At 39.0% G+C, this 15,464-nt stretch overlaps 1 protein-coding gene across 1 annotated transcript in view; it reads left to right on the top strand.

Moving 5' to 3' along the window:
* The first annotated feature begins 20 nt into the window (after window positions 1-20).
* The window catches only part of mtus2a (microtubule associated tumor suppressor candidate 2a), a 68,096-nt gene continuing 52,652 nt past the window's right edge, over window positions 21-15,464 (top strand). The window contains exon 1 of the mRNA XM_079600431.1: window positions 21-142. The gene's annotated coding sequence lies outside the window, so the exon portion shown is untranslated. The remainder of the gene's footprint in view (window positions 143-15,464) is intronic.

Genomic DNA, 15,464 nt, shown 5'->3' with positions numbered 1-15,464 from the left:
GAGAGAGAGAGAGAGAGAGAGATAGATGCTCCACTCAAAGCATCACGCCGGAGCGAGATCGTTCAGTCAGCGGGTCTGCTGGGGAAGAGAGCGGCCGGTGAGCGGGCTGAATGAGGGAGGACTCAACCTGGGATGCTCTAAGGTGAGTGTTCATGCACTAAATTTTGGGCTTTTGTGACTAGTATGGAGAAATATTTACATGTACTACGGGTGATTGGATGCGAATGCATTTTGAAGCTAGTGCTATTTTGCTGTTCAAGGACACGAACTTAATCTTAATGTGATGGCAGATGACCCTAAAGGCTGTTTAAGTTTACTTTCGTTTGTTTGTTTTTTCTTCACAGACTTTTCAAAGATAGGCTATGCATGCATTTGCTTGATTATGTGTATCATTCATAGACACGTTTGAATTTGCTGAAATAACCGACTAGAGTTATAAATGTTTATTGTTTTTAAACTTGCAGTCATTTTCCACATAATTTCTGATTTAATGTAGCTTTTCTCGATAGATAGATAGATAGATAGATAGATAGATAGATAGATAGATAGATAGATAGATAGATAGATAGATAGATAGATAGATAGATAGATCTAGAGCATACATGCACAGGCATGTTTCTACAGTCAAGTGTGATAAGGAAACAAACATCCTCCTAAAACTCAAGACTTATGCACATACACGCTTTCATATGATGAGATAAAGATGTAAACATCCCTCTAAAGCATTCTAGATCTGGTGTTGAGAGCTGCTGTCTCCATTGGATGTATCAGAATAAAGGCAGAGCCTCGGGCACAGCTTAGAACTGACTTACTTAGCCTGGAAATGAACTTGACGATCGGCACATCCCCGGCAACCGCTCCTATAGGAATAAATGTTTTTCCATAATGAAGTTTTACTTACCGAACCACCTTTAATCCACTTTTATGTCATTTTTCTTTCGCTTGGCTTAGTGGATAGACGCAACCAAAACAGAAAAGTATTGCAGCTTCACAAATACCTATCTGATCAAATGTATAGTCTCTCAAGGGGATACTAGTTGAACTAGAGGAGGATGACTGATGTAAAGTAAATGGGTAGAGAAGGAAAAGGAAGTGTTTTTATGAGTTGTTCTAATTGCCGATAAGGATTATAAAGGCTTTTCCCCTAAACAGAATTGTGATCCACTTGTCAGTCAATATAGGATGGATGACAATCCAAGTGAGACATCTAGTTGTCCGTTTAAACGGGAAGTCACTGATTATTGACTTATTAAGCTTGGAGTCTAACCATAAACCAGCTTCCGAACATGACCTGTCTGTTACCTTTGGAAAACGGCTCTGCTGGGACGTTTTTCCTGCCATCAGCTTCAACCCATCGCTCTACCTCCACAAATCCTCCAGTAACACAGCAGCGCTTCTATTCCTTGACCTCGGTACGTGGATCACAGATTTAGAGTAGTTCGAGCCTGCTGAGAACATCGCACTTTTCACACTTTACCTGTCCTAAATCCCTCCTCTCCAGCAGAGAGGCCTTGTAAAATGCCCTGTTCTCTGTCTCCTCAGCCTGTCTTAATCTGGCAGCTCTCACCCTGTAGCACATCGCCCCGTTTCCCTCAGATGCCCATGAGGGCTCTCTGATCTGTCAACTGGATCGATCTCCCCTCCCCTTACGCTGCTATTTAGGCTCATTTCCAGTTTTGAATACAATGGCCGAGCACAATTCGAGTCACGCCAAGTGAAGTGAGTCGGGAAGGCTGGCATCAAATATCGCTGTAGTGTTTTGAGATTGATTTCTTAATGTCGCCACATGAGATGATACATGTCCTTGAGGCTGAGAGGAAGTGGTATCTGAAGCATTGGCGCTATGTGTTGGTTTCTGCTAACAATCCTCTGGCCACTCATTGTTCTTTATTATCACATACTGTATTATTAAATTAGCTATTTTATCATTGATTTGTTAGCTGAGACACAAAGCTTTGTGATAAGACAATAAACCAGACAATTTTTAGCTATTTTAAAATTAGCTGCTTAGCAGACACGTTAGCTTTCCTTTCTGTCAGTTCCAAATACAACAGCTTTAATTCATAATGCAACATTTTCAATCAGATATGTCAAAGATGCTTATGTCTTGGATCAAACATAATAATAAGATAAAAAGCTAGTTGGTGAAATCACAAGGTATTTTAAGACTTTTACTTTATACAAATAGTCAAATTACAAGGCATGCTATGATACATTAGCCAATCACAATCACTTTCTGATGGTTTGCATGTGCCGAAAGGCTTTTGTGAATCAGGCCTGGCGATTAATAGTTAATAAGTCATGCTTATGCTAGTCATCTCATCAAGTAACTGCTTACACTACTTACCAGTCATATGGAGGAAAGTATCATCCCCAGTTCCTTGCTTCAAACGCCTCTAGAGGCTTTATTATTTTAGTTTTATGTAGAATTTAATGGGGTTGTTTTGTATTTTATGTAACTCAAAACTCTCAGTGTGGTTTGTAAACCAATTTGATGCATTGTGTTGCCTACAGCGCAACTGGCTCGCTTGACTTTTTTAATGCTCTGTTTTTTTGGGGGAAATGGTGAAAAATGACTCTTACGGAATGCGCTCCCAGACACCACGCTCTCATTTGCATGCTATGTGTCATTAAGGGCTGGAGATGAAATAAAAGAACTGTAAAAAGGGAGTGATTTGAAGAGCTTGGGACCTTCTATATTTCTTTCTCCAGAAACCATAGCCTTTCATCTATTAAGCCCTGGCAAGAACCGATGCGAGGAGCCGCTCTGTGATATCTAAAACTGTCCTGATGAGTGGGTAGAACTCTTGAAATATGATTCTAAAGTTGAGAAGTTAGAATCACTTAAACACTCTAATTCACTTTAATGCTTATTTTACACAGTGGATGACTAAAAAACAATTGATTATTACACTACGAATGAATTGTGCGCTGGTAGTATTATTTACTATGTTAAAGTGATAGCAGATGACCCTTGTAATTACCGTTATGAGATTCAGATTCGTAAAAAGCGTTCGCGTCCTCGTAGAACTTGTAAACGCCGAATTTTCTGAGAGCTCCGACTTGTACCACATTGTCATAGAAAAATATTAAGCAGAGCAACTGCACTGTAAAAAAATATTGCTGGTTTAAAAAAGTTATCTGGTTGCCTTAAAATTTTTAGTTCATTGAAATAAAAAAATTGAGTTAACGCAATGAAGGAAATTGGTTTAATGAATAGAAACTCTAAATAGGATGTTATCGGAACCCCATTAATTATCTAAGTTGATTTGACAAAAGATAAAAAGTTGTGATAACAAATCATGAAAATATATAATATGAATAACATGAATAATATTATGAAATGTTTGTTGTGCACCAAATTAGCATATTAGAATGATTTCTGAAGGATCATGTGACTGGAGTAATGATGCAGCTTAAAAATATTACTATTAAAATAGAAAACTGTCATTTTAAGTTGTAATAATTTTTCAAAATATTATTGTTTTTACTGTATTTTTGATCATATAAATGCAGCCATCTTTCAAAAGCATTAAAAAATACCTTACTGACCCCAAACTTTTGAGCATAAGCTTTTTATTACAAGATAAAACATTTTATTTATTTATTCAAATTATTATGAATATTATTATTGTTTGCACATATGATCGAGTACACCAATAAATAGTTTGTTGACTTGTGGGTGTTTTGGTAATGTGCTTATATAATACATTGTTCTGTAACAGAATGAACTGTTTGGATGAGTATAATGAGTGTGTATGCTGTGTTTGTGTGTACACAGGTGCTTTGTGGCATAATCTATAAATCAAGAGGGCTTTGTTTGTCTGAGCCTTTTCATTGAATCAGAATAATGTACCTTTGCCGAATAGGTGGTGTAAAGCCTGTCATTTTTCACTGCGGTTATTATCCATTGTCTCTTTGAAAGAAAATTGAGACTAGCTGATAAGTGGTGACTGAAGGCTTCCGGGATTTTCCCAGGGGCGCTTCTGTAATGGCAACCCACAGCTCACCTCTCTTCTGCCCTCCACAGTGACCTTGATAGCTCCGTTGAATGATGCAGTCACGCAGTCTTGAGCCCAGAACTCACAGATCTTCTTTCGCCCACAGAATCAAACCGCCAACCCATCCACTCGCTCCTATTTCCATGTGCTACATCCATTCGACACGTTCTTCGAGCGCAGCGTGGAGAATGAACTTAGTCAGAGCTGGAAAATCAGTTTTATTATATAAAACGGCAGGTCAGTTCAGGGTTACGGAGCATTTTTACCCCCCGGGGAGTGAGTTACCCCTCGTTCACCTCGCAGGAGCATCACCACCCTATGGTTTCTCACCCTCCAAAGCCCTGAAGTATTTATAAGAATCCCACTTTCCCTCCCTCTCGCTCTCTTTCACACGGTCACACCATTACAGTTGGCCTTAAAGGGATAGTTAACCCACTTTTTTTTTGTAATTATTTTCCCACCAACATGTCGTTTTGAGCCCATATGGTATGTGTGTGTGTGGGTCGGTTTCCATGTTTTATGGGGACTTTCCATAGACTTTTATACTGTAAAAACTGTATATTCATTCCCTAAAACCTACCCCTAAACACAACCCTCACGGAAAACGTTCTATTTTCTTTAAAATATTATTACAATTTAAATATATATATATATATATATATATATATGTATAGTATGATCGATAAGCTGTTTTCTTCATGGGTGGCAAAAATGCCCAGCCCCCCCACCACCCCACACACACACACACACACACACACATCTGACTGTCAGTCATTCAATCCTTTATTTTTACACCCATTTATCTACTAGTCACTTGCTCATTAACAAATTCTCATCTTCATATCTTCCTGTATTGTCACCATCTCTTTTCCGTTCTCTCACTGCCACATCCTCCACTCTCTTTTACACCTCTCTTATGTTCTCATAGGTTCCTCATCTGCTTCCTCCTCATTAATTACAGCCTTTCTGCCTGTATAGGAAGCGGAATCTCTCCGTATAATTACTGTCAACGGCTTCGGCCCGTTGTCATGGTCCAGACGGCCGCTGAGGTCAGCGCAATAATGAAGAGCTCACTGGCCACAGTCACATTCATCTGGAACCAGCGCTGGTCATATTAAAGCCTGCCTGTCTTTGTCAAACCAATGCTTCTGGAAAACCTGATTTTGAGGGTATCGAGTGTGAATTGTGAAAGTGGAGATTGATTGATTGGCTCTCGATTTGGCTGTACTGATCTCTGTTGATGATGAATCAGAGGTTAAAGGTTAAACTGTGAGGTTGAATATCAACAGAGAGGGATTTTATTGGTACATTTGATGGCCAGAACGTCATATTCCTTCGTAATTCAATTTCACAGTCAAAAGGATTTTTTGTGACTGAAGAGAATATGAGAAAGGACGCAGTGTGTGTGTGTGTGTGTGTGTGTGTGTGGGGCGGGGTCTCTGCAGTATGCTGTCACTCCTCCCCTTCACGCTGCTCCTCACGAGGCTTTGTGTGTGTACTCAACCATGCCTTTCTGTTTACAAGGCTGACGCGTGATGGAGGGAGTGAGAAAGAGTCAAAGAAAGAGAATAGCCTAAAGCTCGCTCGCATCTTTAAGAGGAGACGGATACAAAGAGAGGAACATAAAAAATGAGGGTCTGATAGGGAAAAGAATAAGTGTGTATTTTCCTTATGTGGTGGTTGTCCTGAAATGAAACGAACTTTGTGGCTGAATGTATACACAGTGACTGAACGAAAGAAAGGTGGCATTGTGACAATGGAAGAATCTCAATAAATCTGTGCTGATATTGGCTCAAACCTGATGCCAACCCCCTTTTCCTCCCCCCATGACTCCCCAGACGCTTTGCAGAATATTTTAACTCTTTCGGGCAATCTGTTTTACATTCCACCTGTGCCGAGGGAGGGATAAGCCTCTTCCCATCCTCCTAGGACGGAGTCACGGACCTTTTGTCTAGTGATTACTGTTTCAAATAGCTATGAAGGAAGATCATCTTCTACCTCATTACTGCGAGCATTGTTTTTACCAGAACATGTGTGCAACAACTCTGTTGTTCTCTGTCAATATGAGGTGTGAAATTAAAATTTTAGCATCATGAAGATTTGATTTTCATTTAAATTAGCCTCAGTCATATTAATATATTTATGGTTCCCAGTAATGACATTTTTTGAAATATCAGGGGATTTAGCTGTGATATTTAACACTGTGAAATTATTACATTTTTATATTGAATAATATATAAACGCATATTGGCTCAGAAAGCCAATTCGTCCAGTGAACCATATTCAAATGTAATAATTATATAAAAATTAAAATATTTATTATTTATATATTTTATTTATTATATATATATATATATATATATATATATATATATATATATATATATATATATATATATATATATATATATATATATATATATATATATATTATATTTAGTTTCTTTTAATTAATTTTGTTGTTTTATTTATTATATTTTATTGCATATACCGGTAGTGTTATTGTACACCTTTTACAGTATTTATTAATCTTGGTTCATGTTCATTTATAAATATGCTATTGTTCATTGTTAGTTAATCTTATTTCATAATGCAATAGCCTATTACTTTTTTGATTGTCAAAAATATTACTATTAATGTATGTAAAAATTGTCATTAAACTAAATTAATAAAAGCTCTACAAGTACATTGTTTATTGTTAATTAGTTTTTATCTATTGCATTAACTAATGTATACCGCTGTCTTATTGTAAAGTTAACAGTTATTGTATAAAATACTTACATTAATATTAATATCACCAATGATCATGTACTGCTCTGAAAATCATGGAGAAGTCATGTAAATTCATATGAAAAGGTGCCCTGCTTTTTGTAACCTGAATCTGAAAATGTGTGTTGTGTCTAGATGCTTGTTGCCCCACTACAAGTTTATTGGTAATGAAATATCTGCCACTGTAGATTGTAGATTTTCTCTTTCATGTAACATTGTACGATCGGTTTTCTCTTTACAAAGTCTATTATTTTGTACAGGAATTTCTGTTGCAATGCAGTATGTGATCAGGGGACTGTGTGTGTGTGTGTGTGTGTGTGTGTGTGTGTGTGTGTGTGTGTGGATAGAGGACTCAGCATCAGGACAAAGATACAGCACACACGTGGCGGCAATGCGCAGATGCAGTCGCCCTGCGAAGAGATAAAAACGCACGCTTGTGTGTGTTTATGTGCTGAACTCTCTCTATAAGCAGTCTAGACAAAGAGCTGGCCCTGTTCACCCTGTGTGAGAGAGAGAGAAAGTGAGTGAGCGCATCGCTGCAGTCAGAGGTAATAAAATGTGTCTGCCGGTCCAGGACAAAGCAGCTGAGGTGGTAAGGGGAAGATAGAGAGAGAGAAGGAGGTAGAGAAAGAGAAAAAAATATGTTGGGGGAAGGGTTCCACTCTTTCTTTGTTCGATTTTTCACGAAAACCCTGTTGTGTGCAGGGAGCCCTGTCCTGTCCTGCCTTGTCCTGTGGGGAGATTGCTGGAGTAATTACAGTTTCTGCTTTTTTTAGAAAGAGAGGAGAGGGTTGAGGAAGGCTGATACTGGGGTTCATTTCAAACCCCAAGAGGACCAGCACAGTCCAAAATTCTTTCCGCCACCAGAGTAGACAGACACACGTTGTATATGTGCAACCACGGATTCATAACAGTAAAATCTCTCTTAAGCACAACATGTGCCACTTTATATGGAAATACAGCATCACGGAAAGGTGATTTTATAATTGTACTATTTTCAAGAGCTTTCACTGACTTGATCAGTTTCAAGAAAACTAAATAACATTATTAGGTCCAGCAGTTTGTAGCGTATGCGTACTTTCAAACTATACCCCCATTTAATAGAGTACGCAAACACAAGTGTTTAATGTTATTCTAGTATTTTTAGATATACTGTAATAGCATTTATTAATAATTAGTTAAGTTTAATTTTTTTACATTTTGCAATGTGCTGTTCTCATTGTTATTAGTCGTGTGTGTGTGTGTGTGTGTGTGTACTGTAGGCTATATAGTTTTAATTTCTTTTTGTTTCAGTTTTAGTTTAAGTCATTTTACTGCTTCAACTTAAACTTATTTTTTTAAGTAAACTTTGGGCTTTATAGTGTAAATTTATACCCTGGAAATTCCAGAGTTCTCGCGAGAGCACAAGTTGAATTTGCTCAGCGAGTTACTCTTGTGTTGAGTAATAATGCTCATTAAATATGCCCCTCTATCTGAGCTGCACCAATCACATCGGGTTATCTGATATAGGCGGGCCAGAGGCGAGATGACATTAGTCATTAGTAAACATTGCAAGATGGGTATGGATGAACACCAGTTGTTTGAAACGGCTTTGGGCGCTTTCAATGAAAGATTTAGACTTACCTTTTTCTCTAAAAGAGGAACAGAAGACGGCGCTTGAATTGCTCCTTTGTAAGAAGGAAGTTTTTGCTGTTTTGCCGACCGGATACGGCAAAAATATAATCTACCAGTTAGCTCCGCTCAAGTTCGAACCCGAATACAGACACGAGAGGCGGGAACAGAGTAGACGTGATAAATTTGAAGTTGCAAAAGAAAGAACGCCGTGGATCAGGAGGTGAGGTGAATTAACAGACTGCAATAGCCTGAACTTAAGTTGGACCCAACTTTTCAAATGTAATCAATATTTTCCTAAGTACTAGATGTGTTGGGCTATTTAACATGACATTTTAATTATATTATGCTGAAATGAACGAAATTACTCGATAAAAGATTTGTTCATTTTGCTGAACGAGATTCAAAGATCTGAGTCAGTAAAATGATCCGAACTTCCCACTACTCCGCTGGTAGCTAAGCGTATGGGGCTTAGTGATACGTCACCCCGTGTATTGTTGTGATTGGTCGTAGTGTTCACAAAGACCCGCCCCCCTTAGTTACTGTCGCTATGTCCGACAAGCTACGCCGCTCTCACGCCACACCATGTTCTCAGCAGTGAGAAATACATCGCGGAGCAGAGAGGACACTGACAACGCGTTGACAGACAGGACAGACCAGGTTACTTTTCGGTTACTTTTGATATTAAACAAAGTCTAATCCTTTCAAATTTGGTCATTTTTTAAAAGAAATGTAAACAATAAATACCGTTTTGTGGCTCTTTAATGTGTCTGACAGATCGCTATAGAGCATCAGTTAAAGCTGCTCGTGAACCGATCATCTCTTCCTTCTAGTTCATTTATAGCATCAAATAAACATGAATGAACATAAGTAGGAATGTTGTTTTAACCGCGGAAAGGCGTCTTTACACTCCGTTTTTCAAGTTCAAATCCTCCCATGTTAATCTACTAACTCGCCTGACTGCTTTGTCGGACAAAATGGCAGATGGCGAAGTATGATTGGACAGATCGCCTGTCAATCAAGCTCCCTGCGAAGGGTCAATTGCGTGCAGTGAGATTTTCAAATGCATGCTTGGTGCCACCCCTCGAGCTGGCCAGTTTTCATTAGTCGACACCAGACCATTAATCTTTCAGATTTAGGTCTGAAATTTCCAGGCTAGTAGATTTATGCATTCTCACAAAAAAACTGCAACAGATTTTGTTTCTTATACTGCATTAATGCAAACATTAAAGACTATGCAAATGTGCAATGATTAAATAATACACACTTTATGGACTTACAGTTGTTTTTGACTTTTGTCAAAAAAACAAAACGGTATGCATTTTGCAGAAGAACATAGTTTTGGTTGTGCTTTGGCTCTGCTTGACTGCGGATGAATATGGTTATCCTGCTCATAAAACACTTGAATTCACTGCTGCTTAAGAGATATAACCAGTTTAGATGGAAAGGATCTCAAGCTCACTACCTGAAGACGTTACTGTAGCTATACCCAGTAATAGGCTAGTACTTCCCCGTACTTCCTCAAAAATAACCCATAATGAAATGACCCTTCGCAATAGATAATGCTTTACAATGAAAAAAGCATTGAAAAGCCAAGCCAATATTGATTCTCATTTATATGAGCTCGGTCAGGTTCTCCTTTTGCCAGCACACTCTCCTTTGTTTGCCGTTTTAAAAAAAAAGGGTGATTCCCCGGAGGTTCGAGATTTAGCGTCCTCCATGTCAACCTTTCTTGCTCGTTGTGAAAACTAACCTATGCCACACCAAACATGCATGAAAGTAACTGGAGCAACTTTTCTCTATTTGCGGATATGACAAGACACGCACGGGCGAGTGATTTATGAACGCAATTTCCCCCGTGAACCATCCCACTAGGTCTCAAATATAAACACTTATAATATGCTTTGTACCATGCAGTTCAATGCATTATAGGCAGTGATGTCAGTCATGTGATAGGGCTTTTAGTTTCTTGTAACTGAAATTGCAATGACAGTGATGGCACATTTGTGTGTATGTCTGTAGGTATACAAGCATGTGAGACGAGTCCTCTGTCTGCTAATCTTATGGGTTTATCCTCCTTTCATGGTCTTTATTGTTGCACGCTGAGCTGTTGTTGGAATAAGAAATGCCACTATTAGGAAAGAAAATGGAGGCAAAGACTGTTTTTTCATGAATGTGTGCATGACATGTTTGGTAATGCACCAGTGTGTGTGTGCGAAGTGCTGTGTATCTCAGGTTAAGTGTCGTTTTCTCACACTGAGGTGTGGATGGGGCGGTAATTATATGGCTCAGGGTCAGTGTGTTTGTTTCTGGCGTAAGTGTGTTTATGTGTGTGTGTGTGCTTGACTTCCTGCTCTGTCAAATGTCAATCACACAAAGTGTTTGTGTGTGAACCAGCCGAGATGCAATTAAGCACGGAGTGCTGGTGTGATAAGCTGCCGTGAGCTTGTGTGTGATGTGTGAGTGACGTGTGTGTGTGTGTGTGTGTGTGCGTGTGTGTGCGCGTGTGTGCGTGTGTGTGTTTTATCAAGCATGCATGCAGGCATAATTGCTTCAGGATGGAAGCATAAATATGCTGTATATTGGTTGACTTTAGAAGAATTTACATGCTATTAAAATTAAACATGGTTATGTCTCTGTATATCAGTTTCCATCATTTGTAGCTAGAAATGTCTCTGCTTTATGCGTGTAGCCACAGGAAATGTGCAAGTATGACCTCTCTTTGGGGATGTATGGGGTGAAGATTGGGGAGGATTCAGAGATACACAGATTGAAATCAATTGGCACAATAGCAGTCTGTCAGTCAGTCTGTCGTTTTTTAAGTGGGGTTTGTTCACTGTCTCTCACAACGTCCCCTTCAGTTTATTCTGTCTATTGTGTTTGGTGATATTATGTGTTAATGTTGCCTCTCAATTTCAAGGGCTTTTCAAGAGCTTTGCGCGAACTGTGCAGTGTGCACTGTTTGTGTTTCCTGCTGAAAAAGCTGCTTAAATTAGCCTGTGGTGGTTTTAGCTGTCTCCAAGAACAAGTCTGGTCAAGCTGAGGTTTTTTATTCCAACAAGGCCAGCAAATCATTTTTAAGATGTTGTTTTGTCTGTAATTACTGTTCCTTTATTTAAGAGGGATTTTTTATTGTTCAGGGGTTGCTCTTTCATTTCTCAGGAGTCTTAATGGAGTTCTCAGGTTTGTTTTATTCCCCCATAAGGGCCTGTTCACAGACGATAACTATGATGATTATGATAAAGAAATAGTTCTAAAAATCATTCTAAATATAGCAGAGTCCACACCACAACTATAACAAAAACAGCACAGAGAAACAATATAATTGGAATCGCTTTCAGAAGGATTTTTTCACCTGATGAACGATAAAAACATTGACAGCCAATCAGAATCCACCCTGGTTTAAAGAGCTTGAGCATTTCAAGTGGCAGATGACATAACTACAGCACACGCTTAGAATAAACAGAACAATATTGTGCGCTAGTGTGGACACTAATATAGTGTCAAAGCGCAAGTAACTTTGTGGGCGGGTCTTGGGCGCTGTTGCTATATTCCCGGAGGGATAAATGCCTCTTGCGCCCGGCGCAAATCTAAAATGGGTTGGTCTACAGCTTCATTATTCATAGGTGTGGTTTGGGCGTAACGTGAAATAAACCAATCAGAGCGTCCTCTCACATTCCCTTTAAGAGCAGGCGCGCTTTTTCCAACACGGATTGCTATTATAACGGCGGATTTGCCGGCGCACGCCAGAAGCGGTTCACAGCCGATGAGGCCGATGTTCTCGTCAGGGCCGTAAAACACAGAGAAGTGACATTGGGGATGATGGGAGAAACCCACCCAAATTAGCTTCGGTTAAACAGGCGTATAATTTGGGTAAATGTGTAGCCTAATCTAGATTTTTTTGTTTTTATCTAGATAGATTTTTTTCACATCTTCACGGACACAACAATGATTTCCCTCGTGTGTTAATATTTTTCCTTGTAATAATGTATGATTTGCACAAATTAAAACTGCTGCGTCTGTTTATATTAGAGAATCAAAATGTATGCGCGTTGTTCACATTATGGCCAAGCACGCGCCCTTAAAATACCATATGACTAACGCGCAACACGCGTTATTGCTTTTTAAAACTGGAAAATAGCACCAGGGAACTTTTGCGCCGGAACACGCCTCCTCTTTTCACTGAACCCCTGCGAGCGCAAGTTCATTCCCTAATTGAGGGTTTTGAAAGAAGACTCTAGAAAGAAGACCAAATGCTGCAATAATTTGATTAAAAATACAGTAAAAAAGTAATATTGTAAAATATTATTACAATCTCAAATAACTGTTTTCTATTTGAATATATTTTAAAACTTAATTTATTTTTGTGATGGCATTGAATTTATTATTATTTTCTACATTTCTTGCTATTATGTTTGTGGAAACGATGTTATACATTTTTTCAGGATTCTTTGATTAATAGAAAGTTCAAACCATTTATTTAAAATATAAATCGTTAACATTATAAACATCTTTGCTGTCACCTTCGGTTGATTTTAATGCATCCTTACAAAACAATAGTATTCATTTCTTTTTTCTTTTTTTATCTTTTGAATGTATGTGCTTGCAAAGTTGTTTTTCTGTCCTTATACATGCTGGAAGTAACCTGTAAAGTCGCACCTGTAACATCTTTTATAAATGATTAGACAATTCTTGTATTGTATTTATCATCTCTTTAGCATTAATTTGCATGTCAAGTCCATTTATTAATTTATTTAATGTGAAAAGTATGTAGAGATTTAATATACTGCTAAGTGTTAGAAAAGAGAGTTTAAGATACTATATTCCCTTATGAATTGTGATTGACAGGATTATATGAACGTTCTTCTCCTGAACTTTATTACACTCTCTTTTATACCGCATTCACATCATTACTGTCAAAATACAACTGTCTAAGATACGATTTAAGACATTTACCCTGCGTGTCACACATCTCATCAGCCTTTGGTTAGGTCTGAAATGACAAAGGTGGTAGTTAAGCGGATTTCTTCAGACCTGTATTGTTATGGAGGGCGCGGGGGTGTACAGAGAGGTGTGTAATGATTCTCCTGTCTTCTGCATATCTCCTCATTATTCACCTCTTTCCTCAGTCTGCAGGATCTGTTTATCCCGCTGAAATCTTATTTGAGAGTCACAGAGTAATAACTCTGTCTATTTTCCTCCGAATCTCCTGACCTTCTGATAAATGGATCGGAGATTATGCATCTGACAAATGGATTTACATGTGACATAATTAGGATGGATTTGGTGGCAGGGGTGCAGTAGGCATATCGCTCGTAGCCCTCGGCAGGAGGGATTCATTTAGAAGCCGGAGACGGAAATCTTGTTAGAGACACTGGGAGGGATTGTTTTTTTTCTACCACCGCAATATGACTATTCCCCAAATCTGAGCAGCACAAGAGGCTAATGATGTGTTTTGCTCTTCGGTTGTGCAGATACCTGTGGAGATTTGGATGGGCTGCTTGGTTTCATGTTCCCAAGCCCCACCTGTGCATTTTGTATTTGTAGGAACTTGGAAGACAAGAAAGTATTAAAAGGAAGAGAGAAGCGGAATAGGATTGAGCAGTATTCGAATCACTATTTCCCACATGAGCACCGCAGCTCGACTAATCACTATGCCATGGAACTGACGTATCGGTTTAATTTTTACTCTTCTCTGTGGTTTATGGAAACAATAGCGACACAGTCACCTGTTACCCTGGGAGAATTGGGGCAATACCGCTTGTGTTTGAGCTAAATGTAGCCCGAAGCTTTCTTCTCAGATCGATGAGTCCACCCAGCCGCACTGCAGGTGCTGAAGCTGCATTTAGCTCTCTGTTCCCATGACTCCGTCTCTCTCTGACCCCTCTCTGCATATCCATACTGCACTGGGTTAGCACAAGAAACACTGATATCATACAACTCACAAACCTACTGTAAACAGATTCTCATTTGAGGCAGGAATCTGGGTCATTCAGTTGTGGGTCTCTCTCAGACTAGTTTTAGCCTCAGATGCACACCCACTCAGATCGCCCACAATCTTTTCACTGACCACCTTGGGGTGCATTTCCCGAAAGCTTTGTTAACCAACTATGGTCGCAAGTTTTGTTTTTCCCAACCTAGTTCACCCAATTAGCGTGTCCCCTAAACCATAGTTCCAACACACATTCGCAAACAACATCGCAAAGTGGTGTGGTTAGAAGCATTTTCTCTTTGGTGTGATGTGGACTTCCATAGATCATTGTCTAAGGCACAATAAGAAAGCTAACATGCTTCTGTATCTTTCATTCAATATAGGCCTATAGCCTACACATTTTATTCTACATCTAATACTTTGGTATGGGAACAAAAGTACCATTATGAAGCGTAATCATGAACAGAGATGTGTATTTTTGTTATGTAAGCTATTAAATGAGGGTCATACGACTAGTTATCTTCCCAGAAATGCATTTCCTAACAGCCATATGCCACTCTTCACCCACGGACTGTCAGTACAGCATGCCAAAATGTTTCAGTTGTGATATAACACTGTCAAACCATCACTTAATTTAACCCAAACATATATAATTGTAGGGGTTTTGTAAGAATAAGAATAATTTTATAGAATTGTAATTTTTAAGGCAAAAATCCTTATAATAATAATCTGTAATCCTAAAAGAGCCCTCTGTTAGCATTATGCTAGCAAAAAAATGACCATCAATGGAGAAAGATGTGTTATGGTGACAATGGGCTAAGCTTGAGCATGCTATCCATGCTAACTAGCAAAGCCCTTATGGTGCACTAATGTTTGATAAAGTATGCGGTAATGTGTGTGTACTACGATGTCTTTTTAGAAGGCTAATTCGTTCGCAAAAGTGGTTCTGTTGTGTGTGGTTGATGCTAGTCATTTGGCACTCTGTGTGTGCAGTGTGTTTGGTATGTCATTTGGAGAGAGTAGCATTGTGGGTAGACTCAGCAGGGCTTGATACTGCAGGTCAGGATTTGGAAGTGATCTGCCATTGTTGGCCCAGCAGCTCTCCACCCGAGCGAGAATAAGCCTCCCCATCCCACTCACTGTTCCTGTGG

This window comes from Phoxinus phoxinus (genome assembly GCF_949152265.1).
Source record: "Phoxinus phoxinus genome assembly, chromosome: 23".
Classification (NCBI taxonomy): domain Eukaryota; kingdom Metazoa; phylum Chordata; class Actinopteri; order Cypriniformes; family Leuciscidae; genus Phoxinus; species Phoxinus phoxinus.
This window is presented reverse-complemented; position numbering and strand designations above follow the sequence as displayed.